The 13,726-nt window shown below is 39.9% G+C and overlaps 1 protein-coding gene across 6 annotated transcripts in view; it reads right to left on the bottom strand.

Annotated features, from left to right (window-relative positions):
• ppfibp2b (PPFIA binding protein 2b) overlaps positions 1-11,206 on the bottom strand; it is a 66,939-nt gene extending 55,733 nt beyond the window's left edge. For 5 of the 6 annotated variants that reach the window (XM_041037679.1, XM_041037681.1, XM_041037684.1 and 2 more), the window contains exon 1: positions 11,014-11,206. The gene's annotated coding sequence lies outside the window, so the exon portion shown is untranslated. Of the gene's footprint in view, positions 1-5,090; positions 5,266-11,013 lie in introns of those variants that run through there. The other variant, XM_041037680.1, reaches the window with a different exon arrangement.
• Between the last annotated feature and the right edge of the window lie 2,520 nt (positions 11,207-13,726).

Here is a 13,726-nt window from a genome sequence, read left to right as displayed (position 1 = left end):
GCGTAACTTTATTTTTTTTTTTACTTAGTAAGATTATTTCTCTATAAGTGGGCTACTTTCTCCTCAGGCTCACTACCAGCCCACACATGGACATAGGACACAGAGAAAAGCTATAAAAAGCATCATCTTAGAGCAAAGTCTATGGGCTTGAACTCAACTCTGGTTAGATTATCTTTTCTAGTGTATGACCGTGGGTAGTGTGTGATCTGTGAACCGTGGCTGATGCATAGCTGCTAGGAATATACACTGATCAGCTACAACATTATACAACAGTTGTGGCTGTACACACACATAAATATATATATATATATACACACCCCCCCCATGTTGAAGTGCTCTGCTCTTTGTTGTCTTTGTCCTGCTCATTTGATTCAGCTCTGCTTTGCTCTCTAAAGGAAATACAGCTCTGGTTTCCGCGCTCTCTTTATATTATCAGATTTCTTTCCTGTTGACTGTGATCTGTGTTATACTTTAGTCAGTCCAGTTGACTTCTGCTCTCATTTCTGTTCGGTAATCTATTTTGCCCTCAGAGCGAGGGTAATGAACCATCACACAAAACAACACATGACTTCCAGTCAATGATCATGAGGGTAACAGACATCAATGTGAGCATTCAAACATCACTTCACAGCTTTTTTTCTTTCCTTTAAAAGGTCCCACAGTTGTCATCCGCTTCATGTTATTTACGATAATGTGTATAATAAGTTGAAATGGGTATGAAATGGAACAAATCCATACATAAAAAGTTGGGTAAACTGAGATAAGGCAACCCATTAATGCAGCTCAGACAAGAATGATGTGAGCTGAGATCACAATGTCTTTCTGTGTCTATGAACTAGTGTGCCAATGACAAGAGTCACAGGAAGGGTAGAGAAACAACAAACAGAGCAGAGGAGTCATATTATATCACTGCACAGTACTGTACTCTCTACTAAATACATGCACTTAGAATTAAATATTCTAATGCCCAATGTTTCCCAAAATATCATTTTGGCCGAGAACCCTTGTCACAAGAGTTTTGTTGTCCTTGATTTAATTGTGCAATGAAGAAATCAATCTTCTGTGTGTGGAAATAACACACACACAGGTGCTGGGAAAACTTCACAGCAGACTAAAGGGCTACTGTTGTTACAGAATACACACACTGACACCTGAGGGGTGTCTGGTACAACCGCATTCTTGTAATGTCAGTTGCTGAGTAGGTCGACAACGGCAGTCATCAATATAACAACATGCCCAGGGGCACTAAGAGCTAAGATCAGTAGATTAAGCCTGTGAAAGAGCTACCTGTGGATTATTGTGCAGACAATAAGTCTGAATGGACAAAAGCTAGTGTAATGAATGGTCTAACCTATTAGTATATTAAATGGCATTTAACTCATGTAGAGTCTTAGACTTTGGCTCTGGGTTGTAATGATTACCAGCAGTAAGATATTAAAACATTATGCATCTAAATGTACTGTGAGAAAAAAAACCAGATAAACAGTGGAAGAAAGCTGAGCTGAAGGAAAGACAACTATAAAGTGGTAGATTTCACCCACAGGGCAGAGCTCTTCAAAGGCAAACAGCCCAGCAGATATGAGCTGACAATGAGAGGACTGATGTACGACACTTAGCCTCTGGACTATTAACATAAGCATATTATTTAATACGAATCATCAAGCTGATTTACTGTAATCAGAAGAGGATGGAGGCACACAGACACACACACACAGCTGGGCTGTATGTCAGAGAAACACACTCATTTCACATCAGCTCACCATTCATTCAGTCACTGAAGCTCCACAGAGCCTCTGCTGAAGATAATACTGTGGCAGGCAGCTAATTCAGTACAGATTGTATTTACTTTGGATATACTGTTTTATTGGTGGACATGTAGACCAAAAATAATCTTACATTTAAAAAAAAAAATGAAAGGGGCTACATTGTTGGTGGTGTGTTGTTTTAGGTGCAAGTGAGGTGATGAAATAAAATCCACAAGATCTGAAGCGTTATCAGATGAGCTTTTTAATGCAGGGCTGATGTCAGTCTGGTCAGAAAACAGTGAAAATGACCCTCACAGGTTCCCGTAGCCCGAGCTGCAGCACTAATGAGTGTAAGGTCTAATCAAGCACTATAGCACACAACAGACGATAGTGTCAGCTCTATGTTTTCAGTGTTCAGTTTATTGTTCCATTGACAATGTGACACATTTTGTACCCGTTCGTTTTAAAATGTAGATGCTATACTAGAGCCCAAAGAACCATTAAAATATATTATTTCCTTACATTATTATTATTATTATTATTATAAATATGTAGTTTTTCTGTATTTTTCTTATCCTTTTCCTTTTAGCTCTTACTTACATCTGATGTAAAATATCTGATGTTGTTTAATAATAGTATGAATTTCCACATGGTATTTTTATTTAATTTAATTTTTTTTAACTTTTTCCTGCAAATATCAGGGTGAGTTCACTGAACCCTGCATTCCTGATTACAACAGAATGGGAAATTTTAGGGATGTGAGGCAGTGAACCAGTAAAAGCTGAGAGGTACGAGAGGAAAATGTTCCATCTGCAGTTTGTTTTCTAACTCGCCTGACAGGAACAGAAGGTTGGGAACATTATTCCACTGTGTTCACATGTATACAGAAGCTGGCCAAGACATTTGGATGTGCATACATTACACATGCAAATGACTACATCTCCGCAAAAAAGTATTTACCGTTACATAAGAGTATCAAGCTCAAGCAAAGAGCTAACCTTCAGTGACCCAAACCAGGCTTTCACTCACTGATGAAAGGTCATGACACAGATATTTCTACAGACCTAATCAGTAACACACAGGCAGAGAGTCAGGGGTCTTCATGTTAAAGATTAAGCGAGTCCACCTGTCAAACATCGACAGAAAGCTGTCACCGTTTTGTAAAGTGGGAAACCTCAGTGTTTGAAATTCCACCATCACCAAAACCTTAACATGGGTCAGTTACTGGGATGAGCAGGAAATGCCAACATGCATGTGAACCAACCTGTACGCGAGGACGAGGGGTTAAACATTAACACAGAAAAACACAAAAACAACAGAAACACACACATTTACAGACACAGAGGGGGGTGTGGGTGAGTTTGCTGTTCCTCCTCATTTCACTTAGCCTGTTTGGATTAGTGTCACCAGCTAGAGGCCAGACCTGAGCCCCCAAGGCCCTCCTGTCACACAGGGTAAATACAACTGTGTGCGTGCGTGTGTGTGTGTGTCTGTGTGTGTGTCTGTGAGCGGAGCCAAGCCAACAAGAAACACCAGATTCTTCACCAATTGACATCAATGCGACGGGACCACTGACATTTAAGATGAGGATGTTCCCTGTTCTGTCCTTTAGCTCAGCCAGAAAATCTACCTCTCTCACTCTGTCTCTCTCTGTCTCTCTGTCTCTCTCTGTCTCTCTCTCACTCTGTCTCTCTGTCTCTCTGTCTCTCTCTCTCTCTCTCTCTCTCTCTCTCTCTCTCTCTCTCTCGCTTCTTCAGTTGTGGTTTTTGAAGCATTGTTTCCTAACATCTTCCACCACTTGGCCATTTTGGTAGTCAAGCTATTGGTGCTGCTGCGGACAATAAAATTAGAGTTAAGGCCAGCATTTTTTTTCTTATTTATATTACAAACTATCTGATTAAAGAATAAATAAACATTACAATTCTGATCATACATTCAGTGCTATATTTCAATACTTGGCAGGTTTTTATGTTGCTGAAATATTTTGGACAGCCACAAAAAAAAAGTTTTGAGATTCAATACCCCGCCCTAGATCCCTAAAAAAAAAAAAAAATGTAATGGCAAAGTATGATGTGTTAAATGATGTGATACTGAATAGCAGCATTGCGTAACAGGTCTAGGGGCTTAAATCCAGCTGTACCTGTATTGGACCATAAAAGTGCACAGTCCATCAGTCAACCCAAAATTAAACAGCAGCAGGTCAATGAACAGGCAGCAACTGCAAACACAACTGCCTGATTTTTTAGAAAGCACTGTTTTGAATTAATGTCGTATACTGTATATTGTGAGTCTGACAGTGTGTATATATTTCAGGAGTACATGGTTTCTACAAAACAACAGCAAATTCCCTCATGAAACACAAGTCATGGTTGATCTGTACACAAGCATTTCCAGGTCTATTTTTAGCTCTTCCACCTCACCACTTTTGCTCACGAAGAAACGATCGTGAGTTCGGTCACATACGTGGCAGTGTGTGTGCACACGCGCGCGCGTGTGTGTGTGTGCACGTGATGACCATAGTAAGATTACTCTGACAAGCCGATGTTGCACGGCCCTGTCACACACATTCACACACAGATGCAGAGCAGTGTACAGCAGCAGTGAGAGCGGGTTTGTCAGGCAGAACATAATAACAGCCTAACGTACAAACGGGTTCTCAGGTTCCCTGACTTTCAAGTTTTGACCTGTTCCTCCTTCCTGATGTTATTGGCAACACTGGTGTTAGCAAAGGGTGTTTCAGTATTAGCTTATAATTTCATCACACAGAATTCCTGTAACCTGACAGTAACAGCTAAATGCATGTTCAACAACACAGCTGATGAGCAATGCTTCACACAAAACTGAAAAGTCATAATGTTATTTATGAGAGTTGAGTTTTATTCTCAACGATTAAAATGGATTTTGGCTGACAGAGAACGACAATAGTACAGTAAGGTCTCTGCTGCCGCCACATTTTTGATTCACAATTTTATTGTTTAATATATATATATGTATATGTATATGTATATGTATAAATAATGTTGAAATTTGTGACACAATGTTATTTTCTGCTCAAGTTTTTAAATTTCAAACTTTCGAACCGGGACAGCTCTAGTAGAGTGTTACCAGTCCCAAGTATTTTCTTCACACATGATAAAAACAGGGCTTCAGAGTTTTACAAACAATGTAGAATATTTGGATGGCTCTGTTCCAGAAAGTCTCCAAACATGAACTATGAAAGAACACAGAAACAAAACAAGCGGCAGTAAAAGCAAGCATCGGTAAAATAAACCATTATCATACATGCATGGGGCAGAGGTCTACACATGCAAAACCTCGGATTCGCAGTATTTTTTAAACGATTACCTTTGTCCTCCTGCTTCTTTGGACCTTCATTATTCACAGTGCGGTGTTCAAAATGCTTTTGTTGTTTTTACAGCTCCAGGAAAATAATCATAGCTGAGTAGCCTGATTATATAAACTGCCTGAAAAAATGTAACAGTACTTTCCTCACCTAATAACAATACAACTAAAATCTGCTTTTCAAATACATTTTTTTCTTCCTTTTAACTGTTGACCCAGAAAAAAAAAAGAAAGGAAAGCAACTCCAGGTGTTGCTCATTCTAAGCAACACCTGGAATATGAAGTGCAGCTGTGCAGAGGACACATAGTTTTGTCTCTCTAACGCAGATGCAGATTTTATTTTCCAGCTCATTTTGAAGCCCTGACATGGCCTCGGGCATAGACACCAGCAGAGAGCTCAAAGACCAGTGTCAGCAAGCCAGTGCTGTAAAAACAACATGTCAACACCACTTAATACATACACACTAAAGACAAACACAACCTCGTGTGACAGCCGGGGAATAACCAATCAGCACGTAGCTGGAAACTGAAAAAACCAATGGGAGCTACTGCGAGTAATGAAGTGGACAATTAGATAGTGGACTCATTCTGCCATGTGTGGAAGCTGATGAGATGACACAGCAAAGCATCATGGGAGGAACAGCCACATGTGCTAGCGAGGCAGTTGAGATGTTTGTGTGTATTTCCATTTGAGCCTGTATATATACACACACACCATTCAGCCACAACATCAACACTGGCAACTGGTTTTAATGTCGAGGCTGATCAGTGTCAATCTACTCTGCCTAACTTCATACTGTACTTTTCATATCACTACATTTGTGTGTGTGTTTCAGTCATTTTAGTGCTTAGATATAACATCTGATGATCACCCAGAATTCATAGTTTGATATGTAATGGCTTGAGTGTCACTCGCATGACCCAGTGACTGAGGAAGGGAGGGGTGCATGCAGTGTTGCCTCGTAGTTCAGGGGTGTAGCGTCCTGTCGTAGATTTTAAATGTAGAAAACACAGATTGACAGACTCCCTGCCTCGTCAGTTCCCACAACTGTAAATTTGCAGAAAAGCTGAGGCCAAGCTGAGTTTTCTCAGAATCTGAATTTTCTCAGATTTGACAAAGCTCCTCCAGAGCCACAGAAGTCACCATTCAACTCTTTTTACTGTCGTATGAGTAGGACTCAACTGACCTTTGTGTGTAAAACTGTGTGAAAAGCTACTTTAAGCAGAAACAGAGACCGCTTTATTCTAGTACAGTTTTCCAGAATAAAGACCACTTCTGTCATCGCCAGGTCGATCTCCCCAAAACTACATAACTCTTCCTTCCCATTTATGTGCAAGAGCAAAATGCAGAGCCAACTGTCTTGGTCAGGTGATCATCTTAAGGATATACAACAAAAGAAACCTTGAAACGAATGGAAGAGAAACACTGATGGTAAATGCCAGTGGCCACCTCCTGCTGGAGCCCGAGTGGAGCAAACCAACTGAAACCATGAGGTGATTGTGCTCTGCCAGCTGATTCACATGGAGCTCAAAGATTCTGGCCACCGGTTTTGTGAATGCAGTCGGCTCGCATTCTCATTAGCCTCCATCCAAATACTGAAGAAGAATGACTTTACACCAACTCGAAAAAAAAAAAAAAAGAATTAAACACAGGCTAGCAGGGTGGTAACGACTTCTATCTCCACAATGACAGCCAAGCATGCAGAGGAGGAAAAGTGCAGCACTTCAGAGGCTGGCACCTTGGCTACAGGAGACCATGGTTACACAGGGTAAGAGTCCTGCTAACCAGCTATCTAGACAAGAAGAGCAGTGGATCACGTTACAGGATAATGTTACAGTCACATAAGCAGAGGCTTCATGTGTGTGTTTGTCTTTTAAAGGGTCTCAGGTAAATGTCATCAAGAAGCAGGTGCACAGTCACACACACACACACATACACACACAATTTATTTAATCTTAATTTATCTGAATCTCAAGCTCTCAAGGGCCGTTGTCCTGCTGCTCCACAACCAAGAGGAACTGTCACTGTGCTGAGGCAGGACACAGACACAACAACCTGCATCAGGGCTAAAAAAGAAACTAATACTCTTCTGTAATATAAAGATGGGAAGCAGAGCAGGTCTAATCAGAGATCGGCCACCATGTGTGTATCTGAAATTCCTGCAACATATTCTTGTTAAAACAAATAATACAGTGCAAATAATATCAAATCCAGATCAAATATTGACACCAGCTACACGTTCTGGTTTGATTACTGGTTCTGGGCTTAGTTAAACTATGGTGAGGATTATATCATTGCAGCACAGGAGTAGAAATAAAAACACAAATTTAAAGTGGGTTAGTGAAATATTCAAATATAGCAAAACAACGTAGTTACATATGTTTTACATCAATTAAACAAATAGTAAGCAAATGTATTTTTCCACTTGCTGGATAAAAGACAGTGAACGTCACACAAAACCAAACATGCACAAGTGAACAGAATCTAGGATTTTTTTTAGTATTGCTTTAGTTGTTTTTAGTATCAGCTGATATTTGACTTCATAGCATGTCTGTAGCATGTCTGTCAGTCCTTGGATGTGGACAGCTGCAAAAAACATCCAGGCAATCAAACACACTGCAAAAATATTTTGCCTTCTTCGGATATGCCTGTGTTTCCACAGTCTAGGGCTGCAACTAACAATTACCTTTCCTTGTTAATTAATCTGCCAGTTATTTTGTTGATTAATAAATTGTTTGGATTGGGTGTGCAGGCCCTTTAAAACAAGGTGATCAAATTGCTTGGTGATTCTAAAAAAATTCTGGTCAAACATCTGATCATTCAGTAAATCAGAATTTTAATAGGTAACCTGGATGGAAACCCACCAACTCTCCTCTCACAATTCAGCAGCTTCATTCTTTTCCAGCCCTCGTTCATCTGCTGGTTTGTTTGATATTGTTTCTGACAAGTCAGACTGTGAGATGTGACTACAGCGATGCTCACATGGTCGTGTGTGTAGTGTGTTAATGCATGTGTCATTTGTGTTTGCATCCAAAACAGTGAATACAGAGAAATTAACCTCTTAAACCACTGCATGACATGGACAAACGTATAGACTGTATCTGCAACACTGGTACAAACTGACAAAAAGCTTACAGTAAGTGCATATACTTTGGTATCCCAGTACCTGTTCAGATTTAACTTTCCATTAGTGCTGAAAAGTGGACATTATTTAACAGCTGTGATGCAGGTTAATATACTGGCTCAGCTCCTAAGCTGCTACGTCATCTCACAGTCTCACAGCCACTCCCTGTTTTTCTCAGAGAGCGTAGTGGGAGCTGATGGAGACAAAATCAAATAATACGAGCTATTATCCTTCACTCCTTTGTCAACAACACGGTTAATTTCCCTTCTCTCCATCCTTAGTTGCCATTTTAACACTTCCTGTCCTCATCTCATCTCATCCTTCTCTCTCTCACACCACCGTCCACCCCTTTCAACATTCCTGGACTCAGATGAGCGTCACTTTTTTTTGTTTGTTTCAGTGGTTTTACAGTTTTCAAACACATTTTAGGCCTCATGCTGCAATAATCTCAACCTACAACACACACTTCAAATACAGGTGAAAAAAGGGTAAACAGGTGTAATGAATCGTCTATAATTCTACTTCCCTCTTTCCTCAAACAGGCTTTTATTCTCTAAATAATGTAGCTGTTATATACAGACAGCTCAGGCTGCTCAATGACTGCACTCAAAAAGGGGATTAAACTTGTTGTGAAGTTCCATGACACCCTATCATGATGCATTACAGTACATGTTCTTTTATTTTTTTTTAACATTGTTGAGCATTTCAACCAGCGCAGTACTTTCCTTTATCCTTTATATCCACTTATGTTTTGGGCTGCTGTAGTGTGAACTGTCAAATAGGCAACGGAATGTGTGAAAAACTAAAATAAAAATGAATCTTACTAAGCTTAATCCATTCCTTCACTTTCTCACTATTCTTCCCTATTTCTCAGAAATCCGAGGAAAGCCAAGAAGCACTCCTTTCACTTCTTTCTTCCTTTGCTGTTTTCTCTCTGACAGGAATATGACTTTGGCCTGTACATCATCTAACCTCTGCTCTTCTCTACCACCTTTTTCTCATTTCCTTTCGTTCCTTTTCCTTCGCTTGACAGCAAAGCAAAGATAACCTCTAATAAAGTACAATGTTTTCATTTTTATGCTTTTTTCCTTTCTCCCTCTCTCCCTCTATCTTTTCTTCCACTCCCTCAGCGAGCGGAGGATTTTTCCTTGTAGATTAACAGTCTGACTTTGTCTTCCTGGTTTCTACCCTTTTCCTCTTTTTTGCTCTTCCCATCTCATACCTCCTCTGAAGCCATTCCTCTGAGTTAATCTCCCCGATATCTCTCCTTCTCTTATTCATCTCCCTTTCTGCGTCTTCCCTTGTTATCAGGGAACAGTGGATTACTTCCAGTAGACTACAGCAGCGGTGTGTGATTAGCAGCAGTAGTTAAGATGACAGAGCAATCATCTGAACCTATATGACTGCGGAGAAAACCACCGCTCTTGGTATTACACAAGTGGCTTTGATCACAGGGATGAGTGCCATCATCTGCTGATCCAGTGTGTGTGTGTGTGCGCTTTTACGCGTGCACGCATACTGCATGTGCACAGACGTAGCTCCGAAACAAGTAGGCTAACAACACTGTCAAAACAAAGTGTTTTATGAATATTACAATGACAGTTTTGTTATAAACGTATTTGTTGCCACTTCACTTCAGCTCCTGTTTTCCTTCCCTCCGTTGTCTCTGAGTGCTAATGCCACCCAACTGCCAACCAGAGCAGCTTTAATCAATTCACTGTCATCAGGGGCAATGATGCCTTTCAACTCTTTCCCTTTTAAATGAGATTTGCAACAGAAAGGAGGCACCGGCCTGCTGTATTCAGTGGCAGGAGGCTTGTTCAGCTCTCTCAAGCCGCCTCTCTGATGTCTGAGCGTGTGTGTGCGTGCGTGTCTGTGTGTACATGTGTAACTCCACTGTTAGATGCAGCAGATGCTTTAGCAGAGGGGAGCCACACATCAGCCTTGATAATCTGCTATTAGCATATCAGCATCCCCCCCTTTTTCCCCTCTGTCCCTCCTCTCTCCCTGCGCACCCTCTCTCCTTTACTCACGCTGTCAGAAGCTGACGATTTGCAATTACACAGCATGTGTCAGTGCAACTAAACATCATTTAATAGCTCCGAGCTGACAGTACATGACTGAGCAAGCGTAGAAGCACCAGTGTCACAATAAAAGTACCATGTTTTCTGTCCTGGAGCATGTTGCTTGTACACAAGCCAAATTTGCTGCCATGTGTTAGAAACATCTATCCTGCTAACTGTAAGTGCATCTTTAATATTCAACAATAAAACTATTTTTCATATACCACATGACTGTTACAGGAATGTTATATCGCTATCATAAGCATTATAAAGCCCGTATAGCATTATCATAGTAATAATATGCAGTATAGTCTACTTAAGTATTAGTAAAGAGGATTAAAGGTATGATTAAGTCTCTGTAAAGGTTCCATTACAAACGTATTGTTCTCATTATTTCTTCTAAGGCACAAAAGCGCAGAAAACACAAACTCACTTTTACTGATACGAAAGAAAGAAAGACGATTAAATTTTAAACAACGCCTCTCCTTCATATTAAAGCCGAGCAATTATTCAAGGACAGCCACGACAGCCCCTTAGGGAATTGTCTATTTGTTGCATTTAAGTTTGTAATAAACTTATTTTGTTTTTTGTTCCTCCCCCCGACAGTGTCACCATAACATTCCTGTTAAATTCTCGTGGAAATTAAAAGACATTTTCTGACAACAGCAGGCTAAACTCAAAGTGCATTACAGAGGCGGTCTACTACAGTAATTAGCTCCGTGTTGTCATTTTACTTACGGCAGGCTGTGCAACTCCTCTGAGGCTTTATCCAAACAAATCCTTTAATTCTGAGACTCTTCAAGATAAAGTCAGCGCACGGACACACGCAGACACGCAGGCATGCTCGCAACACACGTATGAAACACACTCATACACGCGAGATGCCCTAAACTGTACAGTTGTCCCTCGTCTGTACTATATGCGCGCCCTGCAAGCGCGAGCTCCCTCAACTATCACCTGCCATGTGATAGGCATGATGCCTTCAGGAGCGCCTCGGAACTCGTGTGCTCATACAGTGTCCGCTCAAGTTTTGTTTTTGTTTTTTGTTTTTAATAATGTTTTGGAACTGCTATTGATTTTTCAAGCTATTTTTATTCTCAATATGCCACTGACTTTAAAATCGTAACCCCGTAATGCAACAGGAACCGTGGGTTGCTAAAACCTTAATTCAAACATATCCGACAGTATGTGAGGGCAGTGAAATAGCAGTGGAAGGTAATCCGAATAATTTGTTGGATAATTTGAATTTAGAGGCATAAAACTACAAGTTCTTCAGTTTACCATCTTTTACAGCCTGCCATGTTTTCCTGCACCTTTAGAAAGAAAGAATGACAGTGATCCTCTAAGAATACCACACAAAGGACACAGCATAGCTCCACAGGAATATTGTAGGAATGCTGATTTATTCATTATTCATTATTAGTAGTAGTAGTGTTATCTAATAATGAAATTATTATTATCCAATGAATACCACAGACACTACCAGACTGAAAATAAGAAAAATAAGAAGATTTAGTCAATGTTTAGAATTTTCAAGTGATTTGAACAGCTCTTTTCTTTTGATTTAAAACTTTGCACTTTCAGAAAACTTCAGCACAAAGAAGGAAACAGAAAACATTCAGCTGGAACAGGCAACAACAACCAGACATCATGGGAAAGGAAACTGTGAATTTAACTTTTCACCCTATGTTGTTTTAATATGACGCAGCACTGGCATCTAGTGGCACAACGTATGGTTACAATAAACAGCTATGGATTGACTATTTTCGTCTCTTTTGACATGTACAGGCCTTATCAGTATAAGTAACTGATTTGTATATGTCCAACGGCAATGCTGGGAGGAAATTATGAATTGGTTCTACAGCTGCAGAGGTATAATTGTTTGCAAGAGTGAGCAGAGTCATTTTTGTACTGCAAATGTGAGAATCAGCCTTATTTTTACCTGTCATACAATGAACTGTTTTTTTGTGCAGGTCCAGTAAGCTTTGTTTTGACCTTTAACAAACACTCAGCTACTGTATTCCAAGGAGGGAAATGTGATGGTTCAGGACCCAGACAGAGACTATTTTCTTCATGTTGACTTTGTTTGCTTATAACCATTAATTCACTCAATACTTTTGATGAAAAGACCCAAAAAAGTTCTTCATCAACCAAATCACAGTCAGCTGCTCTTACAAAGCAAGTGTGGTGTCAAATTTGCTTCAGGGCACAAGACAAGCAAATACAAACCATGGTGTCAGACCACATTCAGGTACATATCCAGATTAGCCGGTTTCTCCTTGTGATTCCTCAGTATTTCATCTCCAGGGTTGTGATTTTGATATTTTGCAGCTTTTCACTATTTATTGCCTCTGGCTGTAATGTGATAAAGTACTTACTTACTTACTTACTTACTTACTTACTTACTTACTTACTTACTTACTTACTTACTTACCCATGAAAGAAATCAAGTACTTGTTGTACTGTATTGTTTCTTGTTCTTATTGTTTGTTGCTATTTTAATGTTAATTTTCATGTAAGACTCCTATTAGCAGTCTAAAATCAGGTGACACAGGAAGATGTACATCTGGTACAACATTAAAAAGTATCCTGATGATCGGGATTCAATGCAAAATGAGGGCAGGAACAATTTTATCAAACTGCTTTTGTCAGACAAACAAAGATGTCAGCAGGATATTGATCCAGCAGGCAAGTGGAATGTATACAAGTAAATATTTTAGCCTGCATACTGTATGCACCTTACTCTGCTTTAACATGCAAACCACAAGCAAACTGTTAACTCACATGGTGTTAATGGTGTTGGCTTATGTGTTCCTGCATGTGGAGCCAGATTGTATAAAGGAGGAGGCAAGGGGGAGGGGGGCAGCGATGTCAGACCTCTTTGACCTCATTCTAAAATGTGAAAAAAAAAAAATTAAATGGACAGTGACACCTATTTGCCCAGTGGTTGAAATCACTGCAAGTGGGTCATCCTCCCCATGGCCTGTTTAAAGAGATCATCCACTAAGACCTGAGATCAGACCAGCTTTTGTTGGGGAAGTACTGCATTTCTGTGTAAAAGCAAAAGGCAAGATACAGCTACGCTTTTCATGTGTTCTGTGTGATGACGGCATGTGAGAACAGCACACTCCAAAGGACAACTACTTAAAATAACGTTAATATACAGGATAACACAAATTATTACAGTTGACATAATATAAGTAATTTACAATGATGTGACTAATATATCTGAAAGCACCAGTCCACCATAAAATACTGTACTGTCTATACTGTCTTAGAGCAGTCTGGTATAAAAATGTACATGGTGAATCAATTTGTGTTTAACAAACTACAACAAACAGGAGTCAACAAGCCTAATTTTTGCCTCAGGGCCCCCCTGGTGGGTAAATACGACTATATGCCCACATACTGTTTGTTTATGCTCCGCTTTATTCAGATTTCAATTATCGAA

This window comes from Toxotes jaculatrix, chromosome 5 (genome assembly GCF_017976425.1).
Source record: "Toxotes jaculatrix isolate fToxJac2 chromosome 5, fToxJac2.pri, whole genome shotgun sequence".
NCBI lineage: Eukaryota > Metazoa > Chordata > Actinopteri > Toxotidae > Toxotes > Toxotes jaculatrix.
Note: the sequence above shows the minus strand (reverse complement) of the source record. Positions and strands in the feature narration are given on the sequence as shown.